This window comes from Antechinus flavipes, chromosome 2, assembly GCF_016432865.1.
Source record: "Antechinus flavipes isolate AdamAnt ecotype Samford, QLD, Australia chromosome 2, AdamAnt_v2, whole genome shotgun sequence".
NCBI classification, from domain to species: Eukaryota; Metazoa; Chordata; class Mammalia; order Dasyuromorphia; family Dasyuridae; genus Antechinus; species Antechinus flavipes.
Genome location: NC_067399.1, coordinates 367,617,531 through 367,635,944, shown reverse-complemented (window position 1 = coordinate 367,635,944; position 18,414 = coordinate 367,617,531). Strand labels below are relative to the sequence as shown.

Below are 18,414 nucleotides of genomic sequence, written 5' to 3'. Positions count from 1 at the left end.
AAACTGTTAAGTCATTAGAGTTGATAGAGACAATAATTATCTAATTTAGCATCATTCAGTATCATTGATCTGATCTTACAAGGAGATGTTTGGGGCCAGAACCTGAAACAAGGTACTAAGCAGAACTAATTGATACAATGCTTGTGTTCACATCTTTACTCATTGGAATTCACACATTTGGGAGATTTCAGGGTTTAGTATGAGATATCCGAATTCACCCCTTGAAGCTCTTAAGGACAGAGAGCACGGTGGGAGATATCCCACAACCCCACACTCTCATATATAAGAAATAGACAAGAGGCTCTCGGAGAGAGTTCAGCTGAATTAGATTGAGAGGGGAGTGTCAGATCAGTTGAGAGAAGCACTCTTTCCGAGGCGCAACCACATTCACTTCATCTCACACCACTGTGGTAGGTGGCTGGGCTCCTGCACTTCCCCCACTGAGACCAAGCTGATCTGAAAGGCTCTACAGAAAGCTAGCCGAGCCCCAAGTGAAGGAGACAAGAGATCCATTCCATCTTTGTGCTGGCTGGAGGCAAAAGAAAGCAGAGGCAAAGGACAAACTGCAAGAGCTCTTAGAACCAAGCAGAGAGATAGGCCTCAACTAACTGGGTTATTTTGGAAGGAGAAAATAAATGCTTGCATTTTTACCAGCTGGCTGCATTTTGGGTGATTATTACTCTTAACTGAAAACTAAGGCTGCCTCCAAAAAACCTCCCCGAGAAACCTGCTCTCTCGCAGAGAGAACTATTATTTTAAAGAAGAAAAACACCACAATATAGTATGTGTTCAAGAAATATTTATTCCCCCCTAAGTTCTTCCCCCAATGAGAAAGTGGGTATAATAATAAAAGCTAGCTCCCAGCACTGTTGAGAGATTAAAATGAGGTAATATTTCTAAAGCACTTAGCACAATGCCTGGCAAATAATTGGCAGGATATTAATACTAATTACTAGTATTAATTATTATTATTTATTATTACTTTTGCAAACCAGGGCCCACAAAACCCCAGCTGTAAACCTCATCATGGAATCATAAGATTCTATCTCTCATTTCCATGCCTTTGCACAGGCAGTTTCCCATGTCTAAGACACACTCCATCCTTTTCTCCACTTTGTCCGAGTTCCCATTGCCTTTAAAACAGTCACAGATGTCACCTTCCACATAAGGCTTTCCTTGATCTCTCTAGTTATGACTAGCCTTTCCCTCTTAAAATTATTTTTGTTATTTTGTACATTGTATTTATTTTGCTCATATAAATATTGTATCATGTACATGAAGTAATATATGTTACTCAAGCAACAAGCATTCACTAAAGCCCACTTTGTGCCAGGTACACAGTTCCTTGAGAAAAGAAACTTGTTTCTTTTTTGTCTCCAGAGCTTAGTACAAAGCCTGACTCCCTTTAAAGTCCCAAATACAATCCCACCTTCTGCAAGCAGCTTTTCTCAGTCCTCCTTAATTTCAATGTCTTCCCCTAGTTGTCCCTAATTTATCCTGTTTGTAACTTGTATGTACATGATTGTTTCTATGTTGGATCCTCCATTAGACTGTAAGCTCCTTGAAGGCAGAGGGTATGTTTTTGCCTTTTTATATCCCCAGCACTGAGAGCTGTTTTGACACATAAATGCTAGTTGGCTAACTAATAAAGACTTGTTGAATTGAACCAAATTTAGATCTAGATTATAAGAGATCGTTTAAGCCAACTCTATTATTTTACAATTCAGGAAACTGAGGCTTTCAATGATGGTAGAAGAGATTATATTAATGCAGTTATGTGAACTTGAGCAAGTCCCATAGTCCTAATAGCCAGAATTTAAAAAAAAAAAAAAAAAAAAAGATTGTACTAGTGGTAATGAGGTCCTGGGTAACTAGGTGGTGTTGGCAGAGAAAGCCTGTAGAGCTGTTAAGATTATTATACTCCCTAAGGCAAGCAGGGAAGGACATTGATGGGGATTAGCTCAGCCTTATAATCCTACACTATGTGGAGGTCTTTGGTAACCCCCATCTTACTGTATTCAATTAGAAAGCCAATTTATGATGTCAGTTTCCCCTATAAATCTGCCCAAGGCCTGTGCCACCTTTGCTGTACCCCTTTTGGGGTACATTCTATCTCATGGTGTCTTTTCTCTCCCTCCCTCCCCCATGACTCATGTCTTTCTCCTTCTTATAGTTAAGTAACTTGTTTGGAGTGAAATCCTCTATGGATTTAGTTTACCACTTAATGGCATACTCCCATTTCATGGTATTCCCCTTCTCCTGGTTAACTGTGAGTTTCACTAGTGAATTTGTCTTTTCCTTTGTTAATTGTTAATACCCTTTCCTTGCTAACTATATGCTCTCCCCATACTATTTCATATTTATTACTTCTGGTGACTATTTTAACCTTTTCATTTTGTCCATAACTTCTTCTCATAAATAAAAATATTTTTGGCAAAGAGAAAACCTTTGTGAATTCTCCACATGTGCCTTTCATATTGCATTTCATATTTGAACTAGGAATTGCTACTGAGCCCCAACATTTGGTGCCAGATCTCAACCAGGTCTCCTACTTCCAAATCTGTATTCTCACTTTAGTGACTCACCCAAGTGCTGCTCAGGGAATCTCCTACCGTGCAGGGGTCCTCAAACTTTTTTAAATAGGGGGTCAGTTCACTATCCCTCAGACTGTAGGAGGGCCAGACTATAGTAAAAACAAAAACTTTGTTTTGTGGGCCTTTAAATAAAGAAACTTCATAGCCCCGGGTGAGGGGGATAATCGTCCTCAGCTGCCGCATCTGGCTCACAGGCTGTAGTTTGAGGATCCTTGTCCTACAGCCTAGTTTTTTACCATATGTATTCTCTCCATCTCTGTAATCTTGAGTGTATCTCCCCTGCCCTCCACCCAATGCACTAAGCTTTGTTCTGGGGCTTTTCTTCTCCCTTTATCTTTTGGAAGAGTAAATTTTATTGACTGATGAAAAACTGAAGTGATGAGCATGGGCAGCAAACAGTAATGATTCACTGAGTTTTTCTACTTTTCACTTTAAACCAACAGAAAAATCAAATAGTTTTTAGTTGGCTAATCAATTAGTCATTTTAGGTTTCTTTTCTCCAACAAAAACTGCATAATTCAGCAGTTGTAGAGTATTAAATATATATTTTTTTCCAAAACCCTGAAAAATTTGTGTGTTATGTATGTGTGTAAGTAGTGTGTGTGTGTGTATGTGTGTGTGTGTGTGAGTGTGAGAGAAAGAGAGAGAGAGAAGAGAGACAGAGACAGACAGATAGAGAGACAGACAGACAGACAGATAGAGTGTGTATTTTTATGATCTCAATGGCTAATGCAATCACCTACACTGGTCAGACTTAGAGTTTCTTTTCCCTTTTTTGCCACCCTGATATTTTGTTAATTCTGCTTGTAATGCCTTCACTTTTGATCTATCTTTCTTGCTCTTAATGCAACATGAAGCAAAGTCACCTATAAGGTTGGCTCATTTTTGATACATTGTGACTCATCAACTTGAAGAAGTATTTCTTCTTTATCTTTCATTTCACCTTCTTGTAACATTTTCATTAACTGAGCATTTTTTGCTTTTACTGCTTTATATTTTGCCTCCCACTGAGTGATGTTATTTTTCAATTTCTGAATTTCATCATCTTTCCTTTCAAGTTCCAACTTTAGTCTTTCAGTTCTTCCATCTTTCAAGTATACCTCCTGGCTGTGTTTATGGGCTGTACAATTATCTCTTCCGAATCTGTTTGCTGTTCTCTTCTCTCTTCTCTAATAAGAATTTTATGAACATTATCTTCCAGTCTATTGAAGAAACCTCCATCATGTGATAAAGTCTGGGAAGAACTCAATTCCTCAGTTGTTTTACTAAGGTGATCTATATTTGCTTCCAACTGAAAATCTGTCAGTGACACTGTAAGTGGTTTGCCTTTCCCTTGATGATCTTTTTTTCTTTTTTATTCATACCTTTTGGTTGAGGTGAAGCATTTTCAACATTTTCATATTCCTGTTCATCTCTTTGTCTCCACTTCTGCCAATTTTCTTCTTCTAAGTCTTTTTGTACTGGGTTTGGCAACGAAAGCTCACATTGAGAGCTACAAACTACTTGGGAGGATTTCTGGGAAATCTTAAAAGTAGTATTTCTAAGCTCATTTGCCTCATTCTGCTGCTGTTCCTTTTTTTTTTTTTTTCTTTCTTCTTTTCATTTGTGCTTGGTTTACTCAGTAAACCTCATCAGCTTCCATAGGTCTAAATATTATCTCAAATGATTCCCAGATCTATATATCCAGCCCTAACCTTTTTCTCCTGAACTATAGTTTAGAATCACTAACTGGCTTTTTGACATCTCACACGAGATGCTAGACACCTCAGAGTCAATATCTCCAAAACAGTATCTTTCTTCTTAAATGCTCCTGTTTCCTAAACTGCACTTTATTCTCAAGGAAAGTGCCATCCTTCTAGTGAGCAGGCTTGCAACTATGACATCAACCTCAGTTCCTTTCAGACTCATTCCATATATAACCAATCTGTTGCCAAGTAATATTATGCCTACCTTTACAACATCTCATATACATCCCTTTCTCTCTACTCACAATCACTATTTTGGTGCAAGCTCTCATTACCTCATACTTGGACTATTGCAATAGACATTTATTCCTCCTTGCCTTGATTCTTTCTCTTCATCAATCCATGCTTTACTCAGCTGCCAAAGTGATTTTCCTAAAGTACAGAGCTGTCATGTCACTAGGTCACCCTCTCCCCATTTCCATACATTTCAATGAATCCTTATTCTCCTTGGAATCAAATATAAAATCTTTCAATTAGTATTTAAAGTCAACTTGTCCTCTTACATGTTATTCCCAATCATTTACTATACAATCTAATCACCCTGAGTTTTTGTTTATTTGAGAGGTTTATTTTACTGTTCCTTAACTACAATCTTCTATTTTCTAATTCCATGTCTTTTCACTGACTGTCTCCATACTTGGAATGCTCTGTATTACCATTTATTGGGGATGTTATAGAAGAGGTTGTTGTATAATACTGGTCTCTGAAGTCTCTGAGATTCTGCAATTTTCCAGTCCCCTTTTAAGAAACGTGCATGTAAAAAGGGGAGCCCAGAGAGGATAAATGCTAATCCCAAAAGGGATGACTGTCTAGGATAGAAAATTCTGCTCTTTTATGGAATAGGCCTTCATAATCCAGTTAAGATCCTGGAACTCTGGCCATAGTTCTCATCAGGGCAGAGAATATTTTTTTGGTTCTCTATGTCTTTAAAAGAAAAAAAAAAAGCCTTCCAGCAGAAAATCAGACAAACATTTCCTCAGAAAGATTGGGGCAAGATAAAGTTCGGGTGCGGCCCTTCTCTAGCTGAAGAAATATTTTTGGGGTGGAGGTGTTATAACTATTGTTCCATACTCAGTCCACTGACTATGCCCGAAAAGAGAAAAATATCTTAAATTGAGTCAGAAGATGTAGGTTTGTATCCTAAGCATTACCAGATTGTGTGAACCCTGGAAACACTTCCCCACCCTTAGCCTCAGTTTCTTCAGGGGATATAAGTACTTATATACTTTATCTCACAAGGTTATTGTGAAGAAATTACTTGGTAAATCTTAAGGCACTAGGAAACTGGGAATTGTTACTGTTGTTAACATGCAAATCTGGCCATGTCATTATGATGCCCTTCACTCTTTTCAATAAATTTCAGTGGCTCCCTATTATTCCTATTTGGAATCAACTACATAATCTTTTAATTGGCTAGCAGATCCAAACAAAACCCAATTCTGAGCAAGGGGCTACTCCTTCTGATTGGATGGTCCTTCTCTTTAAAGTATACAGAAGACTTCATGAAGTCAGATTTTTGTAGTCCCAGATACAAAGCCAGGACCCTGCAGCCATAGGTAGACTGTTTTCCATGGCTTCCTCTTTGGTAAGCTTATCCTGACCTTGGCTCTTCCTCACACACTCACCCATTGCCAAGGGAGAGTAGTTCAGCCATTGAGCCATCCTGTCAGCCATTCATTAACTACATAGTTGTATATATAATACATGTATGCTCTCTGAAAGATGGACGGAGAACAGGGAAAAGGCAACAATAACATTATCAAGGAAGGAGAAGCAAGAAAATCTCTCAGAAAACAAATGAAGCCAAGCCATGAGGCAAGGGCAAATGCCCAGAGAGGCTAGCCCACCAAGGGGAAATGGTTTGGCACTGAATGATTTATAAAATGCTTTCTTATATGTATGTATGTATGTATGTATTATATATAATATGTATGTATGTATATATTATATATAACATAGATATATATCATATATATAATATTTGTAATAATAATAATAATCTCATTCTCATTTTATGGATGAGAAATGTAAGTTCCAGAGGGATTAAGTGATTTCCCCAGTATCACACAGCCAGTAAATCTGGCTCTTCTAACCTCAAATCCAAAACTTTTTCTTCTACTTCATAATGTCTCAAGTCCCATTTATTACACTGGGCAAGTCTCTGCATGCCTGGGTCTCTGTTTGTTCATCCTTAAAATGAGTGCATTGGAATAGGCAAAGAGTTCTTTCCAAATTTGATGTTTATCAACTCAACTTCAGCTCACATAAGGAGATAGTGAGCAGTTCCATGAAATGCCACTGGTGTCCTCATCTCTGTGGTCCCCTCGGGGACCAAGGACAGGGACTAGCAGGAATAAGTGTGCTCCAGGCTCTTTCTATAGGTCTATGTGACCTTTGCTAGCCAGGTGATACTTCCCTAGGATGTGTTTAGACTTTCCTACATTCCTTCCCCTTCCCTAAATGCAGCATGAAGTTCCCCTGACCTCACTGAGGCCTGCAGCCAGCAGCACAGCCATAGAACTGAGCAGTGCTGAAAGTCATTGCTTTGGGGATGACTTGGATCAGGCCTTATGGGAATATTCATCAGAATTTGCCTTGACAGACAGGACAGTGACATCTTAGATCAGTAGACAATGCCTTCATCTAAGAAGCAAGAGTTTTAGCAACTAGTCTATTAATATATGATCCTAAATTTTTTTCCCCTTACCAACTTTCTTCTCCAACTATCCCCAAGGCCTCAGTTTTCCCATTTGAAAAAATGAATGGATTGAATTAGATGATTTCTAAGATTTTTTTTGCCTCTGACTTTCAATGTTCTACCTTTGCAAGGAGAGGCCCCAGAGCCAAACCTATTAATTTATAACTTAGAAGAAGGAGAGTCTGTGAGAGGAAGGACTGTTTGCCCTTCTCTGTAACAAGCAAACAGCCAAGAAGTGACAGGACTCCAGATGGTGTGCAGGTGTGCCCTCAAATCCCTCCTGTTCTGGTCCCCATCCCATGGCTTGAAATCTTTTGCTAAACACCAGTAGCCCCTTAGAATCTCATATGTTTTCTGTTATTCAGTCATTCAACCAACATTTTCTGGGCACTATAGACAGGACCACTATGGCTGATTCCCTGGATTCAAAGGACTCACAAGCAAGTGAAAAGAGGTAAAACTTCACTACAGTTAACATAAGAGGCAAGAAAGAATATGGGCCATAAAAGAAGTTAAGACCTTGTTTTCTATAGAGCATACAGATACTATTAATATGAGGAGAAAATCATTTCTCATTGTGGGGATAAGAGAATACTGTCTGGAAGAAGCTAGTCTTTGAAGGATGAAAAGGATTTCATCAGATGAAGTCATGTGAATGGGTGGGTAGAGGGGAAGACAAAGAAAGAATGTGTAGTCCATAACATCTGCAATGTACCTGCCCATTTGCTCCTTTTATTTCCTATCTGAGAGAGGATCCCTGATATTCCATCTGCCAGCACAACTCAGATCGTCTTGAAAGCCAACAACAACAAAAGAAGTATTGCTGTTATTTAAGGTCATGAACTGGTTTTCTGTACATCCACTGCCTGTATATCCAGTGCTTTCTCTCTAATACTCTGCATCCCTGAGCTCATCTTAATTTCCTTGAATGTCATGCTATACTAATAAGACTCCCCATGTCTATGACATCTTAAGGTTTGCAAAGCATTTTCCTTACAACAGCCCTCAGAGGTAAGTAATAATAAGATTATATTATTATATACCATTCCCATTTTAGAGAGTCATTGAGACACAGGGTCTAGAGAGACAGCCTCAGAATCATGCTGTCGATGTACACTCTGCACAAGTCACTGATCTTCAAAAGTCCACAAGAAACTTGAGGATAGTTTTATTTAAATCACAGAGCAGTACCTGTTCACCTGGAGACAGGGAATTCCCCCCTCCCCTCCCTTTCCACATGGGAAGCGTCTTATACCAATGAAATCACAAGTTTGGATCAAATATAAATCCCTATTCTATATGAGGAATCTGAAATCAAGAGAGAAGTGGCTTTTCTCAGGTCAAGGAAAGATGTGTTCAATCTGGGAATGAAATCAAAATTCTCAAACTATACTATTCTAAATAACCTCTAAGAAAAGTAACTAAGTTCTCTTCTCTCCTTCCTTATTCTGGTTTTTTCTGGGGTTAGATGGGATTTTTCAAACATAAACTCAGGGCCAAGTTTTCTTTCCCTTCCACAATTAACCAATCTATATACCTTGCTTCCAACCCCTTCCCATTGGCTCATTTACAGATTACACTTCTCCCTGCAGAGAGTCTGTGCTATTGGTGTAATTCCAGGTTACTTCAACTTGGGTTCATGTTGTGGCTTGTAGAATCAGTCTCATTGCTTTGGAATTGGTCCCAATATTCCTTTCCCATTCCTTCCCCTCCTGTTACCAGAGAACAGAATTCCAGATTTTGAAAGATCATGTTTTCCAGTCCCCTGTCTCCAAGAGGCAATATATAGTCAGTATATCAGCATATGGATCAGGAAGGATCACTCTAGGACCCCTGAAAACTGCAAGCTAAGAAGCCTGGGTTATTTATTATCCACAATGCCATGCTGTCCTGCCAATCATTAGCTGCACAGTTGCATACATAGAATATGTATGTTCTCTGAAATAGGGAGAGGGTACAGAGGAAAACAAAGAGCCACTTTATTTTACTTGATCTACCAGCTCTGCTTTAGTTAATGAGTCTTATTTCTTGAGGCAGTAGTACTACACAGTGAGAAAGATCCAAGATGAGAAGCTGGATCATCTTAACAATTCCTTGCTTTAATCTGCAACTCCTGTCCCTTCTCCAGCTTCAGTTGCCTCATATGTAAAATGAAGATATTTGACTATATTTTCTCAAAAGTCCTTTCCTATGTTCTAAGGTCTCTTTTAACTCTGGGAATTTTAGAAAGAGCTTTAAAAGAAAGCCTAACCTAAAGTACTATTCACTTTAAGGTTTAGTAAATGTTTGTTGTTATTATTATTATGGTAGATTTCAGATCTGACACTTTAAGGCACACCCCAAACAACCCTATGAAGTAGCTATGGTAAATATTATTTATCTATTTTTTATGGAAAAGGATGCATTCCTCTGAACTTCTCATCATACCGTGTACCAGATACCTCCTCCTTCCCCCCCTTCACCACTTTTCCACTTTCTTTGTATGTATTGTCATCCCTATTTGAATATAAATTCCTATATGTTTAAAAGAGTTGCACATATTTAATCTATATCAGATTGCTTGGTATCTTGGGGAGGGAGGATGAAAAACTGGAACACAAAGTCTTACAAAAATGAATGTTGAAAGTTATCTTTACTTGTATTTGGAAAAATAAAATACTATTGAGAAAAAAAAGAATATCATTTCCTTGAGGTCAGGGACTGTCCTTTTTGCCTATATTTATATTTCCAGTACCTAGTATAAGGCCTGGCACATAGAAACTGCTCAAGAAATGCTTGTTCACTTGACTTAATTTTCTTCAAATTTAATATTGATGTAGAACTTTGCTCTAAATAACCAATGGTCTGACTGCTTCTGGACAACTGATCTGTAAATGATGCTCACATCCTGTCAGCTAAAAGATGTAATAAAGGGCTTTTTTTTTTTTTCCTTTTCTCTTTTGCATTGTCATTCAGTGCCTGCTATATCCATCTACAGCCAACATTCCTGGAAGAAAGTATGGATGCTATGCGGGAAATAAAGCTATTGTCTATTGTACTTTTATCTAAGCTTCTTTCACTTCTTAGCCTTGAACTATCATTTCTATCCTGCTTTTTCATCATCATTCCCTCCATCCATTTGGGCCTTTTGTCACAAAGTGCTAAGGTATATGCTAACTTGGTTTGGAGGAGCTTATCGCATTTTTCAAAGAATGTTTCTATTTCTTTTACCTGCTACAATAGAAAATAGCCCATAAATTGCAATTAACTTATCCAAGATCTTTTTGTTCATGCTTGTCATGACTGCAAGAGAAGATTCTTACATATCTTGTTCTGATTGTATACATACTGTCTTTCCCATTAGAATGTGAGCTTCTAGGAACAGATTGGTTTTGTCTTTTCTTTGCATCCAAAGTACTTAGCACCATTCCTGGCGTATAAAATGTGCTTAATTAAGGCCTGATGATTGACTGATTGATTTTTGTTGCTTCTCCAAGAAATATCCTGTGAGTCATCCTCCCTTTAAACTACAATTTCTGGTGTCTTCTAGTTTCATTGATTGTGACAGTGTCAATATTGATGTGTTTCAGTTCCTCCTGCAGGGTATCAATTACTTTGTCTTGGGACAAAGATCTCACAGAATAACAACATCAGAATCAACGTTTAAAGACCATCCACAAATTGTGTGGATTCTTGGCATCCTCTACCCACATTTCCACAGATCACATAGGACCAATGACCACCTGGTATTTTACTTTGTTTCATGGTCTGCCACAGGCAAAGAATCTTATCATCTACTGTATGAGTGTTTAATAAACACATTGACTGCTGTGTGTTGAAAGTTCAGGAGAGAGAATAGAGCTAGATCCATAGACACACATGGAGAATAAATTGGCAAACCTGATCCAGGAGTATTAAATCCTATGCCTAGATTTGATTATTATCTAAGAGATAATTTAACCTGTCAAGGATTAATCAGTGAAGGCTAATCAGCTTGATGAGGTAAAAGCACTCTTTAAGGAACTCAATGATTCATTCACATCTCACTGAGGATGGGCCCTTAAATGTTGACATCCAAGCATGGTTTTAATAAGCTTAGGCTACTGTGGATCAGGTCTATAAAAAATAACTGAGATCTGCCTGATTTACAATAGAAGCAGCAAATATATAGTCCCCACCCCAGCAATCAGATAAGGAGCAGAAGCAAAGGAGCTGTTCTGCATATGCCCTCAATTTTATAGCTTGTGAGAGGCAGTAGCCTCACAAGAGGGTGGAGACATTTGATCCAACCCCTTGGATATAAGAAGGGAAGGAAGACAAAGTTTCTGGACAACGCTGAGCTCCAAGGTTTGACCTTTTTAGGGAGAAGAGCTTCCAAGCTTTCCCTTTTAGAAAAAGATCCTGAAGCCCAGCTTCCTACTAAAGGACAAGAGAATCCCCAAAAGTATGAGTCTGTTAGAGAGAACAGACTCAATAACCCCGAAGTTCAAGGAGCCCCAAGAGCTACCATTATGAGTTATTTGGATGGTTCAGCTCTCCTGGGCTGCCTCTCTAGCATCTCCAAGTTTGTCTGACCACCAAAGTGAGCCTAAACCTTTAGGGTAGTACTGCAAGCAGAGGTTTGCATTAGAGGAACCAGTTCTAAAGTTTTTCAGAAACTCATCAATGTCCAGAAAATTTGTCCCCCCCTCTTCCAGGAGGCCATATCATGTGACTTCATCCTCTCCTGAACTACCTGACATAACCATTGTCTCTTAATACCAACTCTCTAGTTTAAAGCTTTTTCTTATGAATCAGTAAATCACAGTTCCCTTAGTCCCTCTACAAACCCACGAGAACAAAGGAGATCAGCCAGAGAGAGAGGGTTCTTAACCCTTTTTTATGTCACAAACCTCTCTTGGAAGTGAAGCCTAGTCAACATTCGTAATTGAAGGAAATGGTCAATCACTAATTAGAAATTAGTGAAAATGAATATGTTTTTCCCACCCAAATTCACAGATCCCTCTTGAAATCTATATGGACACTTCAAGAGTCTGTGAACCCCAAATTGAGAGCTTTTTGTAAATAGAGAGAACACAAAAAAGAAAAGCACAAGCGATAGCTTTGGTCATCATCCAGTTAGAGGGTGAGATAGACACTTCAGCAATGGAGACTGAAAAGGAGCAGTCAAAAGAGAAGAAATCTTGGAAGAGAATGAGGTGATTGAGAGTGTGCTAATTTTAGGATTGTGGAATTTAGAAATGGAAGGAAGTTTGTAGTCCAAATTTCTCAATTTTTAGACAAGAAAATTTTGTCCCAAAAAAGGAAAGGGACACAAGGTTAACTATCAGATAAGTAGCAGAGTCAATACTAGAACCTTTCTCCACCTTCATAGATACCTACTTTTCCTAAATAGATTCTTCAAGAATTTGAATGGGAAGGGACTTCAGAGGGTGAGGAAAGTAGGACTGGAGAGGGGAGGGAGACTAGGATTCTTTAGCTAAGATGAGAAATACCTCTCAAAAGAAGTGAAAAGACTCACATATGCAAAAATGTTTGTAGCAACTCTTTTTGTGGTGGCAAGGAAGTGGAAAATGAATAGATGCCCATCAGTTGGGGGATGACTGAATAATGGAATATTTTTGTTCTATAAAAAATGATGAGTTATCAAACTGTGCATACCCTTTGATCCAGCAGTGTTTCTACTGGGCTTATACCCCAAAGAGATACTAAAGAAAGGAAAGGGACCTGTATGTGCCAAAATCTTTGTGGCAGCCCTGTTTGTAGTGGCTAGAAGCTGGAAAATGAAAGGATGTCCATCAATTGGAGAATGGTTGAGTAAATTGTGGTATATGAATGTTATGGAATATTATTGTTCTGTAAGGAATGACCAGCAGGATGATTACAGAAAGGACTGGCGAGACTTACATGAACTGATGCTGAATGAAATGAGCAGAACCAGGAAATCATTATATACCTCAACAACGATACTGTTTGAGGATGTATTCTGATGGAAGTGGATCTCTTCGATAAAGAGAGCCTTAATTGATCAAAGATGGACAGAAACAGCTACACCCAGAGAAAGAACACTGGGAGATGAATATAAACTGCTTGCATTTTTGTTTTTCTTCCCGGGTTATTTATACCCTCTGAATCCAATTCTCCCTGTGCAACAAGAAAACTGTTCGGTTCTGCACACATATATTGTATCTAGTATATACTGTAACCTATTCAACATGTAAAGGACTGCTTGCCATCTGGGGGAAGGGGTGGAGGGAGGGAGGGGAAAAATTGGAACAGAAATGAGTGCAAGGGATAATGCTGTAAAAATTACCCTGGCATGCGTTCTATCAATAAAAAGTTATTTTAAAAAAAAATGATGAATGGGCTGACTTTAGAAAGGCCTGGAAAGACTTACATGAACTGATGCTGAATGATGCAAGCAAAACCATGAAAACATTGTACACAGCAACAGTAGGATTGTGCAATAATTAACCATGATAAACTTGATTTTTCTCAGTAGTTTAGTGTTCCAAGTTAATCTCAATAAATTTTGAATAGAAAATGTCATCCCAAAACAAAACAAAACAAAAGAGTTCCCAGGACAACCCTCTGAAGGGTTTAATTTCTTAGTGTCCCTGATCAGGGCTAGCCTTATCCATAGGCAAAAGACAAAGACAGTCAAATCTCAGAACTGGAAGAGGCCTCAGAGGACATCCATCCCTAAACAGGCATTACCATCTATAATGTTACTGAGAAGTAGAAATCCACTCTCTACTTGGAAACCCCCTAAGGCAGCTTAATTCATTACTGGACAGCCCTTCCCCTCACTGGATTTTAGCTTCCCTTTCTGTAAAATGGAAGGACTGGATGAAATGATTGCTAAAGTTTCCTCCAGCTCTAATAGTGATAAATCTCTGACCTCTCCCTGGCACATTGAAGAGATGGGGAAGATGGAGCCAACCAGATGTGTAATGTTAATGAGATCTAGTGGGTAGCAGATTGTCTAGCTCAGTAAGGTCAATGAGATCCTGGAGGCAGAACTTGGCAGGAGATAATAGAAGAGACAATCCCAAACCCAAAGTATACTGGAGCCAGAAGGAACTCCAGAAGCCATTTAATCCAACCCCTTTGGTTTTGTTTTTTGTTTTTATAAATGTGTACACATACACACACATACACAAACACACACACACACACACACACAGATATACTAAAGTGTAAAGAAGTATACTAGTCATATGAGCAGCAAGTGGCAAAGCCAGAATACTAAGCCAGATCTTCTAGGAAAGGAAAAGACAGTCAGGCAACCTGTGCCACCATCAAAGGCCAGATAAAGCAATCTTCAAGATCACAGTTTTTTAACAAAACCAATAACAATAATGATTATATCCTCAAAAAACTTTTGGCAAAATACGGCACCTATTTCTATTAAAAACAATAGGAAGCATAGAAATAAAAGAAGTCCCTATCTAAAATCATCAGCAAGCATTATTTGTAATAAGGATAAACCTTCCCCAAAAAGTCAGGAGTGAAGCAAGGATAACTATTATCACCACCATTACTCAATATAGTACTAGAAATATTAGCTATAGCAATAAGAGAAGAAAAAGAAAGAATTAGAATAGGCAATGAAAAAACGAAAATATCATTCTTTGAGGATAATATGATGGTATACTTAGAGAACCCTGGAGAATTAACTAAAAAAGTACTTGAAATAACTTTAGCAAAGTTGTAGGATATAAGATAAAAACAGGTAAATTATCAGCATTTCTTTGTATGATCAACAAAGCCTAGCAGCAATATATAGGAGAAATTGCAGTTATCAAAACTATAAACAACATAAAATACTTGGGCATCTATCTGCCAAGACAAACCCAGAAACTATATGAATACAATTTTAAAACACTTTTTATTCAAATAAATTCAGAGCTAAACAACTGGAAAAATATCAATTGCTCATGAATAGGTTGAGCCAATATAATAAAAATAACAATGCTGCCTAAACTAATTTACTTATTCAATGACAAACCAATCAAAATACCAAAAAATTATTTGATAGAGCTAGAAAAAATAACCAAAAAAATAATCTAGCAAAACAAAAGGTCAAGAATATCAAGGGAATTAATAGGGGAAAAAATACAAAGGAAGGTGGCCTAGCAACACCAGATCTCAAGTGATATTATAAAACAGTAATCCCCAAAACTATTTAGATAATACCAAGTACTATCTAGAATGAGGTATCAATAGAATAGATTGGATATGTAAGATACAGCGTCAAAAACCCATAGTAATCCAGTATTTAATAAGAACTCACTGTTTGACTAAGACTGCTAGGAAAATTAGAAAAAAATCAGATAGAAACTAGGTATAAACTAATTTTTTACATCATATACCAAGGTAAGCTCAAAATAGGTGCATGATTTAGACATAAAGGGTAATACCATAAGCAAATAAGAGCAAGGAATAGTCTACTGTCAAATCAGGGGGGAAGGAAGAATTCACAAACAAACAAGAGATGGAGAGCACTACAGAATGTAAAATAGATAATCTTGATTATATTAAAATAAAAAACTTTTTACAAAACAAAACCAGTACAACCAAGATTAGAAGAAAAGCAGAAAGTTGGGAAACTTGTTAAAAAGTGTCTCTGACAAAGACTTCATTTCTCAAATATGCAGAGAACTGAATCATATAAGAATGCAAACCATTCCCCAATTGATAAATGGTCAAAAGATTTGAACAGGAAGATTTCAGATGAGAAATCAAAGCTATCTGTGTTCATACAAAGAAGTATTCTATCTGCTATTGATTAGAGAAATGCAAAAACAACTTTAAAATACTACCTTATACCTATCAGATTGGCTAATATGATAAAAAAAAAGGAAAATTATAAATGTTGGAGAGTTATGAGGAAATTGGGATACTAATGTACAGTTGGTGAAACTGTGAACTAATCAAACCATTTTGGAGAGCTATGCCCAAAGGGCAAACCATATTTTTTGATCAAGCAATATCAATGGTCTGTATCCCAAAGAGATCATTCTAAAAAAAAAGGAAAAGGACTTATGTGGGCAAAAACATTTATAGCATCTCTTTTTGTGGTAGCAAAATGTTGCCAACTGAAGGGATACCTATCAACTGGGGAATGGCTGAACAAGCTGTGCTATATAAATATAATAGAATACTATTGTGCATTAAGAACAGATGATCCATCAGATTTCAGAAAAAATGAGAAAAACTTGTATGAAATGATGCAAAATGAAATGAACAGAACCAGGTGAACACTGCACACAGTATTAGCAACGTGTGATGATTAACTATGAACGACTCAGCTCTTCTCAGCTTACTGTGATCTAAGACAAGGACAAGGACAAAAGGCTCATGAAGAAAAATGCTATCTACATCAAGATAAAGAACTGATGGACTTTGAAAGCAGAACGAAGCATATTTTTTTCACTTACTTTATCCTTTTTTTTTCTTATGCTCTGTTTCTTCTTTCATAGCTGTGACTAATATGAAAATGTTTTACTATATCAAACTGCCTACTGTCTACTAATTTAAGAAGAAGGAAAGGGAGGAAAAAAGGAAGAAAAATTAGAAACTCAAAATCTTGTAAAAAAAAATTTCATGCTAAAAATTGATTGACATGTTATTGGGGGGAAATAAAATATTATTTTTTAAAAGAATGCTTAAAATTGTTTTGACATGATTGGGGGGAATAAATACTATTTTAAACAACAAAAAAAAAAAAATCTGGAGAATCCAAGCTGGTCTTTCTTTTTTACTTAAAAAAAAGAAAAGAAAAGAAAAGAAAAATGGTTTTGTGATTCATCTCTTCTGGACTACATGTCTCATTTTAAACTTGGTGTAATGGAAAGAACATTAAACTTGGGATCAAACTCAAGCTCTGCTACCTACATGACCTTGAATACGCTATTTGCCCTCTCTTGAGCTATAAAATGAAGAGGTTGGACTAATGACTTAGATCTAATGTCCCTTCATCTCTAACATGGCAGAATGTATAAAATGCTGGTTTTAGAGGCAGGAAAAGCTGAATTCAAATGTGTTATTAGAAGTCCAGAAGTTTCTCCTTTAACCATTTCTTTTAATAACCCCATATCTGGTTTCAGAGCACTAAAAGGCAGGAAAGGGTTTGTTCAATTACATTAATTCAGCTCCTCTAAAGCAGCTTTTCCCAACCCAAACTCTATCACAAATGATGAATATTTGAATTCTCTATGGGGGTTTCACTATCCTCAGCTAGGGATCTCTCAGAGGGGAGCTACAGTGTAAAGAGATCTGAATTTGGAGTCAAAGGACTAGCTGATATCTTGGCTCTGCTACTTACTACCTGTGTGAACCTCTGCGTGTCACTTACCTGCTTTAGACCTTTGTTTCCTCAGTTGTAAATTGAGAGGCTTAGATTAAGATGGCCTCTAAATTCCCTTCTGACTGGATCTATAATCCAAACCTCATTTGATGTGTTTCCAAACAGACACGTGAATGAGAAAGGTGAACATGACAGAGCATAGGAAGAGAAAGAATTTGTTTTCAAATGTTTTAAAAAATAAAAGAGGGGTTTTTTTGGGGAGGTAGTCAAAAGTTGTGTGATCTGCAACAATTTGGACAAGCTGCTTGGAACCACTGGGCTAGTTGCTGTCCCATAGCTCCAAATTGGGGTGCATTAAAGAGAACTGTAGCATTCTGCCATTTTGGTCAAGTCTCTTAATCTTGTCGTGCCTCAGTTTCCGGATCTATGAAATGAAGAAGTTGGCAATTCCTTCCAGCTCTGACTCAGAGCATATCTCTAAGACTGGGTATAGAGCGTAAGTCCCTTGCCTTCATGAGGTGCTTCTTTGTACCTGTAGTTCTCCACCAGAAGGATGGACTAAGGGTGAGGACTCAAAAGTAGTAGAAGGTACCATGTGGGAGACTAGAAAATGCAAGGGCTCATAAATCCTCTGATTTCAATAGTTTAAGAATTTGTAATCTCTTCTGTGTTTTCTGTATAGAAATGTGGCTTCCAGTGGGGAATTTGGAACAAAAGGTTTTGCAAGAGTCAATGTTAGAAAAATTACCTATGCATGTTTTGTAAATAAAAAGCTTTAATTAAAAAACAAAAAGATTTGGGTTCAAATACCATAACTAGATGGTACAGTGGAGCAAGCAGTGGGATCTGGGGTCTAGTTCAAATCTAGCCTCATTTAATTTCTAGTTGTATGGCTTTGGACAAGTCCCTTAATTTCTATTTACCTCCGTTTCCTCATCTAGGAGAAAGCAGCAGTATCTATCTCCCGTAGTTGTTGTGAGAAACAAATGAGAAAATATTTGTAAAGTACTTAGTACAGCACTTGGTATATAGTAGATGCTTAATAAATGCTTGTTTCCAGTTAGTATTACCATCACCTTATCCTCA

At 37.6% G+C, this 18,414-nt stretch overlaps 1 protein-coding gene and 1 pseudogene across 1 annotated transcript in view; both read right to left on the bottom strand.

Moving 5' to 3' along the window:
• The window catches only part of AHNAK2 (AHNAK nucleoprotein 2), a 123,908-nt gene that overhangs the window by 36,654 nt on the left and 68,840 nt on the right, over nucleotides 1–18,414 (bottom strand). The gene's annotated exons all lie outside the window — the stretch shown is intronic.
• LOC127552285 (G kinase-anchoring protein 1-like) lies at nucleotides 3,203–6,001 on the bottom strand (annotated as a pseudogene).